This window comes from Herpailurus yagouaroundi, unplaced genomic scaffold, assembly GCF_014898765.1.
Source record: "Herpailurus yagouaroundi ecotype Mexico unplaced genomic scaffold, PumYag 195, whole genome shotgun sequence".
Taxonomy (NCBI): domain Eukaryota; kingdom Metazoa; phylum Chordata; class Mammalia; order Carnivora; family Felidae; genus Herpailurus; species Herpailurus yagouaroundi.
This window is the reverse complement of record NW_024412426.1, coordinates 1-10,953: the sequence shown is the minus strand read 5'-3', so window position 1 is coordinate 10,953 and position 10,953 is coordinate 1. Positions and strand designations below refer to the sequence as shown.

At 40.7% G+C, this 10,953-nt stretch overlaps 1 long non-coding RNA gene across 1 annotated transcript; it reads right to left on the bottom strand.

Moving 5' to 3' along the window:
* Nucleotides 1–4,977: 4,977 nt before the first annotated feature.
* On the bottom strand, nt 4,978–10,142 carry LOC121011702 (uncharacterized). The gene is made up of 2 exons (XR_005781708.1): nt 7,934–10,142; nt 4,978–5,237 (listed from the first exon to the last, which is right to left on the bottom strand). It is a non-coding gene; the product is annotated as an uncharacterized LOC121011702 (long non-coding RNA).
* Nucleotides 10,143–10,953: the final 811 nt, after the last annotated feature.

Sequence of the window (10,953 nt, the reverse complement as noted above, 5' to 3'; positions counted from 1 at the left end):
TCTTGCTTGATTTCCATAGATCGGCACAAGGCTTGCCACGGCCACAGAAAATGGTTCAAGTTTTTAAAAGCTGCGTAAGGGAGATAAATGATGTTAACGTAAGTAGCTTATGCGAACATCAGTTTTACTACCCAGCTGCACATGTTCTTGGGGTAGCAAGTCAGGAGTCAGAGTGGGGAACTTTCTCCACGGGATCTATACTTGTGGTGATTTGTTTACCTTCAGGTACGGAACTGAGAGGGAAGGAAGATGTTATTGACCACAGACCCCAGTATTGGATTTCTCCCATATTTAAGCAACAAGGGGCAGAGTTAAGCCCTTTTAGAATGGTAATTTCACAGAAGGAAAGCAGAAAAGACCGAGTTAATACTGGATACAACATGAAATTAAAAACGGCTTCTGGGAATCACCGCAATGGTCGGAGCCTCTGAACGATGACAAAGTTGGAAGGACTTTGGGACTGTCAATGCCCGGGAAGGCCACAGGAGGGCAGCAGTGCCCCGTCATGCAAAGGCTGACCGCTTCAGTTTAGTGCAACCTTTTCTAAAATAAACCTGGAAATGATGAAAGCAACATCACTTAGGACAAAAAAATAAATAAATTAAATTAAATTAAAAAATAGATGGTGCACAGGCACTTGATTTTTGCATCATTTCTGGAAGTCCGTAGACTATGTTAAATACTGCTCTTTAGTGGAAATATGCAAATATTTAAAATACACAAGGAAAGTTCATTCTTGGTTGCAGCTAGTTGGCAGGCATCACTAAATTTTAGAATACTGAAGTTGCCTGTTGTCCTTAAACCAAGCATATTCCTTAACAGTGCAATTCTGCCCTACCCTCCTGAGCATTCCTACAAGACTTTTTGTTACTTCTCCCTGTATATTTTATAATTTAAAAAAATAGGGTGTGGTTTCAAATTAAAGCCCAATAAAATTTAATTTCATTTATAGAGAACCTAATTGGGGCGCCTGGGTGGCTCAGTTAAGCGTCCGACTTCGGCTCAGGTCATGATCTCGCAGTCCATGAGTTCGAGCCCCGTGTCGGGCTCTGTGCTGACAGCTCAGAGCCTGGAGCCTGTTACAGGTTCTGTGTCTCCCTCTCTCTCTGACCCTCCCCCATTCATGCTCTGTCTCTCTCTGTCTCAAAAATAAATAAAGGTTAAAAAAATTTTTTGATAGAGAACCTAATTTACATCAAATGTTGATATTGTAAAGATTGCTTTTGTTTTTTCTTAAACCAGAGCCTTGTTAGCCATGCAACAAGACCATGATTTTAAGTCTTAGACGTTTTCGGATTTATTAAGTATGCTGAATGAATAAAACCTCGATTTTCTTTTGTAAATATAAGGCTGTGTCATTATAAACTTGTGAGTCACTAATGCAGAAGTTCTCAGCCTTAGCTGCATATTAGAATCACTTGGGAAGCTGGGAAAATCCCTATGCCCAGGCAGGCCACATCCCAGATCAGTTACATAAGAAATGCAAGAGGGGTGGGACCCAGGCATGGGTAAAATGCCCTATGATTCCATGTGCAACATGGTTCAGAACACTGAGGCCTGATCTCAGACATGTAGCAATCTGATTTAATTCGAATCTGCAAAAAAGACCAAGAAAACTTTTTGTGTAAACAAAAGCAAACCCTGTTATTACACAAATCAGACTTTCTACTTTCATCACTGGGGCTTGGGTTTGTAAGCACTTAATCATACCCACGCACTGACGTGATGTGGAAGGTACATCTGCCACCAGATACAGGCATATAGACACCCGGTTAACTCAAGGTTCGGTGACATCACAAAGGCTCTAAGAGCTGGGCAAGTCGGGAGAAGCTTCACGGAATGGGCAGTAGGAGCTGAGCCTTGGGGAAGATGTCCAGGACCCGGCCAGGACAAGAAGTGCTACAGGCGACAGTGAACCAGGAACACAGCCCAGCACGTGGGGCAGACGGTCCGCTCGACGGACAATAGGTTCTTTGAAGAAATGGAGAAGTCTTCGGAAGACAAGTTGGGATTTAATTGTAGAAAGCTTCAGGGTGCCTGCGAGAAACCTTGCACTTGACGCTGTGCGCCTGGGACTGAACACCCCTGAGCAGGAGAGGCCCAGGACCGGCTGGGCGAGGAGCCTGGACACACTCAAGGCTCTGCAATGTGAGGGGCTGCCGTGGAACGCGTAGAGAAGTCGGGCCAAGTACAAGCATGCTCTGCTCTGAGCTAAAACACACTGGAAATGAACGCATCGTCACAAATGAAAATTCTCCCATCTTGGATTTTATTTTTCACAACACTTGAAGATCCCATTTTCAAAATATGAACAATAAAGACCCCCCCGCTCCCCACGGGACTTCTCATTTCACTGCAAATACATTCTTTCGGTTTTAGCAACCTTTCACATATGCTGCTTTCCACGTCATTAGAGAAACTTTTCATTTTATCCCATATATATAAATGTATATAATGGCATATATAATTGCCATTATTTGAAAAACAAAATTTATATTTACATGTCGAGAGCAATTTTGTATAAATATACAAAATTAAAAAAAATAAATTTGAAGCAGAAACTAGTATAAAAGTCTGTTTTGGAAAAACAACGTAACAATAACATAACAATTTTTTTTGGAAAATAGCATAACAATCTTTGGTTGCAAGAGAGTCAACTGGGCTTGTTAAAAATCAACAGTACAGCCATCTCTCGTTTCTGAGCAAGTGCTACATCCCTGAAAAGTATGTGAAAATGGGTATAGTAAAACTTCAACTCTGTACTTAATTCAAAATTCCTGTTTCTTTCTGCTCGAGCGTATCTTCCCGAAGTACCTCACCGATCCCTCAGGGAGGGGACACTTACAGTGCATCATAAACATGCTTTATCCGTAAAACAATACTTGTAAAACATGATTCCCAATCATGTCCTCAAGGCAGCGTTTCTTTGGCCTAACTTATGCTACTAACTATAAAAGTGCAAAACAAAATTTGCAAAACCGTACTCTGAATGTGAGCGGCCGTCCCTCCCCTCTGCCCAGTGGCTTATCTCAGACTCTGCCTGGTGTAAGGACTCAGGTCACGGTCAGTGCCACTGAGCCCCAGGTGCCACTGCAGCTTGTTTGCTTTCTCTGTCCCTTTGTTCGGCCAATAGCGGACACAGTCTCCTTTCTTGAAATAACGTGGCTGGATTTTTACTGTTTTTAGCAGTTAAGGTGAGATGCACATAAGAACTAAGATTCTGATACAACCTGAGGTTATCAGATGGAGATATTCCTGCCAAAGTCACTACTTTTACATGACGTTGTTTAAAGGCATCTTCTTATTCAAGTACAGGGAGGAAATCACCCGTTGCTGGAATTTAGAGTGGAATCTAATTTTATTAAAGAGCAGAATCTTCTTAGAGAAAATTATAGGCCACAGGTTCACTCTGTACCCCCAGCTGCCATTCCTTTTATGAGTGTGAGAACTCTCTAAAGTTGTACAGGAGTTTCCAACGGATTCTGAATTCCTGACTTCTCTGTTTACTGACATTTGAAAAAGTGAAGAACAAAGGCCATAAACTTTCTAGCTTCTGGAAGTCACCAAGAAATTACAAATAGTTAAAAAACATATAGAATTCAACCCTATTTACTTTGTTTTCTGATAATATTCTCAGTTAAGGAAGTCAAACTTGTTCAAAATCCCAATTTTCAGCCTTCCTCTTTTTAATGTGAAGGGTGAAAGTAGCATACACATATTTGAAAGACTTTTTACACTGAACAATATGTAAAACATATTTTAGAGTTGTTGAGAGAATGAATCTTAAGACTTCTCATTAATCTTTTTACAAAAAAGATGTGTCACTTTCTTTACAAATGAAATGTAATTTATTTTGCACTACAGTTGTCTAAAGTTGGAAATTTCATTTTAAAAAATAATTTCCGCACCTAAATACCGGGGATATTGTATTGAGTTGCCCTATAAATGCACGTGTTATTTTAAGGAGAAACAGGCCAGATGTTCATACCCAAATGCATATACGGTTCAAAGAAGCATTGAAAGATGGTGAGTACGTTCAAAGCACATTTAAACGCTAGCACGATGGCTTAATTAACAGTTGCATTCGTGGAAGTGGGGGAAAAAACCCTAGGGAATAGTTTTGTTTTTTTTTTTTTTAATTTTTTTTTTTTCAACGTTTATTTATTTTTGGGACAGAGAGAGACAGAGCATGAACGGGGGAGGGGCAGAGAGAGAGGGAGACACAGAATCGGAAACAGGCTCCAGGCTCTGAGCCATCAGCCCAGAGCCTGACGCGGGGCTCGAACTCACGGACCGCGAGATGGTGACCTGGCTGAAGTCGGACGCTTAACCGACTGCGCCACCCAGGCGCCCCGGGAATAGTTTTTATACATCCTTTCTTTCCCCCTTTCTGGTTTTATTAACTGACACGTAACATTGTGTATAAGGTGTAGAGCATAATTTGAGAATGTATATACTATGAAATGATTACCACAATGAACTTAGTTCACATCCATTACTTCAATTATAAAAGTGTTTGTCTTCTGCTCAGCAACTCTCCAAAAATACAATGTACTACTGACAGCAGACTGGACGATAATTACATCCCAGCACTCGTTAGTCTTAGAACTGGAAGTGTGTCCCTTTGGACCACCTTCAGTCAAATCTGCCCCCACCCCCCAGCAACCACCAATCTGATTTGTTTCTAGGGTTGTTTTGTTTTTGTTTTGTGGGGTTTTTTTTTTTTTTTTCCTTTTAGATTCTACAAATGAGATCATACAGTATTTTGTCTTTGTTCGACCTTATTTCACTTAGCAAAATGCCTCAAGGTCCATTCATTTTGTGGCCAACAGCAAGATTTCCTTCCTTTTTATGGCTGGACTGTATGCCACCGTATTTGGATACCATGTTTTCTTTTAACGATTCATCTGTCCAGGGGCACTTAGGTGGGCATCCGTGTGGTGGCCGTTGTAAATAACACTGCAGAGAACAGAGAGCTGCAGTGTTTTTGTTTGTTTGTTTGTTTCCTTTGGATATATGCCAGCAAGTGGAACTGCTAAATCATTTGTTGGTTTGGTTTTTAGTTTTTTGAGGAAGGCGTGTATGTTTTCCATAGAGGCTGTATGAATTTACCATCGATGTCAACATTCTAAAAGAATCAGAAGATGCACTGTGTGGAAACCGTTTACTGCGTGGACTCTTCTGGCGAAGTGGATTTATCCTGGTAAGTGCTGTATGAGGTGCTAACTTCTGTTTTCCTACAAGGCGAGGTAAAAAAAAAGACAGTATCAGAGAGCAACATAAAATCAATTCCAAAGCCTATGTAGAAAATCCACAGTTCAAACAAAAAACTGCGGGGGTGCCAGGACTGGGAAATAAATGGTTTTTTAGAAACGATTTCGAATGTGCAGCTACTGCCAGTCTAGAAACCCTTCTATCCCTGTATTACATTTTTGATTCTCTTCGAAACAACAGAACAGTGTGATCCGAAGTACTTTGTAAATATTTTCCCATTTAAGCTACAATGAGGGCTAGTGGAGAGAAACACTTATTTTCCTAATACCAGCATTTTAAATCTGGCTCTGAAATGAAATGTTTAAAGGGAGAACAATTCCACCAGTGCTCAAGTTCAATCATGCCCCATTTAGCCCTCACCGTCAAGGAAGCCATGCATTTTGGTAAGAGATTCTCCTAAATAACTGAAATTTACATCACAATTTTATGGTGGCAGTAGACATCTAAAATCGATTATTCTAGTCCAGTGCCATCCAAAGAAATACACTATGAGACACACAGGTAATTTTACATTTTCTAGAAGCCGCATTAAAAAAGTAAAAGCAGCAAGCAAAATTAATTTTAATGTATTTTGCTTAACCGAACATGCATGTTATTTTACATTTAATGTGTACTGAGTCTTTAGAGTCCAGCGTGTGTTTTATAAGCACAACTTACGCAGGACCAGCCACGTTCAAGTCCACAGTAGCCACACGGGACTATGGACGATGGAACTGGAAAACGCAGGTGTAGTCCCTGCCTCAGTAAACGGACTAGAATGGGCAGACGGAAACTAACGGTGGCCAGTCAGCTGTTCACCGGTGCGTGCGGTGAAGCCAACACTTCAGGGATGCTCGATGCTACCCAACACAACAGCTAACCATGGCGGCTTTGGATCCCCTCCTGTTTCTCCTTGTGAGGGAGGCCGTCCTGGGAGCCACCACCGTCCCCGAACTACACTCGTCATAGAGCCACTTCCTGAGGGCGACGGGGAGCGTCTTTCGATTGTGGGTCAGGACTGTCACTGAATTCTCCACGACTGCTCTCGTGTTCTAGATTTTTGGAGTCAAAACTCCTTTTGTTTGTGTGGGAGTGGCATATCCTCTTCTGATGGAATTTTAATTTTTTTTTTTCAGCGTTTATTTATTTTTGGGACAGAGAGAGACAGAGCATGAACGGGGGAGGGGCAGACAGAGAGGGAGACACAGAATCGGAAACAGGCTCCAGGCTCTGAGCCATCAGCCCAGAGCCCGACGCGGGGCTCGAACTCACGGACCGCGAGATCGTGACCTGGCTGAAGTCGGACGCCCAACCGACTGCGCCACCCAGGCGCCCCTGATGGAATTTTAAACAGAATCCGATGTGGGAGAAAGATCAAAAAGACTCTCCTACATTGTAAGACACATTGATTTGGCGTAACAACGAAGCTATTTCAAGACGGTGAAAATCTAAAACTGGATTACTAATCACAGAAAGTTCACGTTATCTTCAGCATCCATTAGATTACCTTCAGGTGTTCACAGACACCGTAAAGCTCACGACAGACTGAAATCTCCCTTCCTGGTTGGCTTTAGCCTCAGAGGAATTCTGGGACCAGGAAGATACACTGGGCCGGGTAGGCCTCGACTGCCAGTTCTAGTGGCTATGTTTTGTCTTGCCCTTTGCTGCTGTGACCCAAGACACCACTCTGCTTTTACCAAGAAACTGCCCTTCCTGTTGGCTTTGACAGAGTCTGCTCCCACACTCAAGACCGTAAAGGAGAGGAGAGGAGCACCTCACATTGTGAGTGGGTGGGATACGTATCTGCTCTCTTCCTGGCTATGCAGACACACATTGTGGCACAAAGAGAGGAACACTTCATTTCACTCAGACACAGGGCAGTGGGGCTCGAAGGGTCTAAGGCAACGCAATTCATAATTTTCCAAAATCTAGGATTTTTTGTTGTTGGTTTCTCTCTCCTATGCTAAAAATATTCTGGTAAAGGAAAACATAAGTGTCTTTACAGAATTAATACTTACAAGTTGAAACTGTGGGGTGCCTGGGTGGCTCAGTTGGTTAAACGTCCAAATTTGGCTCAGGTTATGATTTCACTGCTCGTGAGTTTGAGCCCCACATCAGGCTCTGTGCTAACAGCTCAGAGCCTGGAGCCTGCTTCACATTCTGGGTCTCTCTGTCTCTCTGCCCCTCCCCTGCTCATGTTCTAGCTCGCTCTCTCTCAAAAATAAATTAAAAACCATTAAAAAAAATTGAATGCATTTACAAGCTTAAGTAAAATGTATTTAAGTTTCTGAAAGGAGTATTTTTCCTCCCTACACTTAAAAATAATAAGATTCTAGGATAATTTCCCACTGGGCTAAAAAAATTTCTGCATTTTGGATTCACAGCTACTATGAGGTCAAGGAAGCTAGATAGTCTAAATAAAAGGACAATGGGGACATTACTCAGTTGGAGCCTACGTCAAAGTAAAAGTCTGCCAGTATGTATTTTTTTGTTTTTACTTTTAAAACAGGAGTGGCATAAAAACCAATAATTTAGCAAAGGGAACAGGAATCTAAGTGTTCCCCCTGATGTTTACTAAAGCCAACATATCTTAGTTCAAGGTACTGATATCTAAATAGTCATTGGATATTTTCTATTCTAGAAAGGGTATCTCTGAAAAGAAACATACAGAAGCAGGTACCTTTTAACGATAAAAGCAAACCTTTCTCTCATCTCTTCTTCTCAGAGAGAATTTAATTTTACTTCTCTGTGGCTCTCACCAGTTTGGTATGTGCTGAACAGAGGAAGGGAAAATGCTGAATAAAATAGTCACAACAAACCAAAAGGAAGCAGAATGGCACAACAGGTGGGATAAAATGAATGACAAAGAGAATGGAAGTAGGGCTGACAATTAGAGTCACAAATTACGACTTTTCTGATTCTCCTTTAGGAATTAGGTGCAGGGAGCTACTCTAATGTTGACATCTTACAGATCGTCTGGCAGATGAACTGATTCGGAATTTCTGTGCAATCTGTTTACCTCTAAAACCAATTAGCCTGATATGAGTAATGTAAACTCTCTCTCCTAGCGTAAGACTGTGTGAGGACAAACAGCCCTTGTCTCTCACATCTTAGATTTAGAGGGAATACACAGAGCATATATTAAATATCATCTTAGCAATCAATTTTAGGACAAGCCAGGCATTTTCAGATGCATCCTGACTTTCGCATCGAGTACAGTTTCTTCCTGCGGCACATCTGTTTTCACCCCGCAGAAAGACCTCTGTAAAACTTACTACATAACATCCCATTGTCCTGGGATGGATCTAAAGTTTGCTCTCAACTTACTACACCATCCTTTGTTATTTACACAATTTTTTGAAGTTTACAGCTCCAGAATTCGAGAGCCAAGTAGAACAATGTTCAAGTTAATTTGATCTTTTGGGTTTCCCCCCCCATGTCACTATACTCCCCACCACCTGATCTGGCCACTCTATGTAGTACATCCCAAAACATTGTGTAACATTCACTTAAGCACAGACAGCTTAAGAATTGCAAATTTTTAAAAAATGTAAAAAAAAGTTACAAAGTTAGTGGGTCAGTCATTATTAATATGACATTAAAAACAGGTTTAAGTTATACCAAATAATAAATATCCTTAACGGAAATAAAGGAGAAACAATTTAGCCACAGGTGATAAAATACATGAAGTATGTATGTGAGTCGAATGGACTTAAGCCAACTCTCACTTATCCAGGGATGATTTAGCCGGACAAAAGAAAACCATGCATTTATGAAACACGTGCATGAAAACACTGATGTCAACAAATGGCATGTTTTCTAGAACCACACAGTCATGACAAGCAAAACAGAACTCGAGCAATAGCAAGACACAGGGCAAGGGCTGCGGATTCCAAGACTAGAGACGGGAGCAAATTAGTTAAAGGAAACTGGCAGGAGAAGGTGCATTTCCGAGGCTCTGGGATCCCATCCTATTCCCAGCTGAGACTATGCAACCTTAGCAGAACACTCCAACCGGGGGCCACTTTTCATCACATAATTTAGGGATCTGTCCATCGATCTGAAAAATGACTACTTACACTATTTGTGTACTTTGGGATGGAGGCTGCAGGAGGGTAACGGTGTTCCCAGGTCATCATAAATACAAGTTTACATCAAAATCCGTTCTGTGCCAAGTTTTAGCAGCCATTTGGGACTATCTGTGCCTAGTGCCCTGCTTCCAGAGTTCTTACCCGCGTAGAAATAGAGAAGGAACTGCCTACGTTTCATAGTCTTGTAAGGAAGTTTCTAAGGCGACAACGCTCCGTTTCAGGGGAACAGATGAAGGACATTAAACAGTGCAAAGGACATAATAGAAATCTTTACTTTCTTTCTTTCTTTTTTTTTTTTTTTTTAAAGAAAAGCAACATAAAGCCAAACTTTAGCCCACGCACTTTTTAAAAACATACACATAGATGTGGTACCTTTTGAAAATTCAATTATCTTAAACAGGAGGAAATTTCACCTTTATGTTTGATGGCATTTCTTCCAATTTCAAGACTATGGGTGCATCACTAATAACCTACACTTGGTAACTCAGAGTGTCGCCCCGGCTGGCAGCAACATCGCCGGGGGCTCATTAGACATGGAATCTCAGATCACTAATGTCACTGAATCTTTCATCTGGGGTACAATGCTCAGACAATTGTTCAACTTTAAAAAATCCATTAATGGTGGCTAGAGAGAGTATCATTAATACTTGTTAAGGAATCTATACGTATTTTGATTCAGTGTCACTGTAAATAGTAAAGTAAGTAAAATAAGGAGCAGAGAGCTATTTTAGGGTTTTTTGTTGTTGTTGTTGTTGTTGTTGTTTTTAAATATTTATTTTGAGAGCATGAGGGAGCCGGGGAGGGGTAGAGAGAGGAAGGGAGGGAGAGACAGAATCCCAAACAGGCTCCGTGCTTAGCTTGGAGCCTGACCTGGAGCTTGTGAGATCATGACCTGAGCCGAAATCAAGAGTGGGAGGCTTAATACTAAGCCACCCACATGCCCCCAGAGGGCTATTTTGATTTGTTATTGTGAGAAGCTATTTCTATACAAACATTTTGGACTGGCAAAAATATTCCACGACAGTATTTCCTACTCAGAGTGCTGTGTATGTACAATTTTAAAAATATACTGCTGATTGAGAAATCAAATATGCATATCATATGTTCTACAAATATTAGACTGAAGATTCAAGTGAAGGCACTGCGGTACTTTGTTTTAAAAGTTGAGCTCTTTATGCGTAAAGAATGTTCTTTTATTACATGTTCCAAACCAGATGATTAATATAAAGGGAAACTATATCAAAAAACTATGAATACCAAAAGTCTTAAAATTATTAGTTTGATTTCAAAGGTATTTTCAAAGCAACAGGGAAAAAAATAAATCACTAAAGTTTAAAAATTTCAAAGCACCTAATTTGGTCTATGCTCCAGGATTTATTCCAAGTCTTTCATAAATTGTAAATTATTTCATTAAGATTTGTTTGATGTTTAAACATCCTATTCTGCTCAGAAGATATATACTTGTATTTTTTTTTCTATTTTAAGATCCCCTGCTTTTCATTTTTACAGATTAAAACACAGATAAAGTTAAATAAGAAGGTGCTTTGTAAATCTTACCCCTTAGTAATGTTAAGTTTATCCCCAACAGTTTTACTGCAACCTAGTAAAT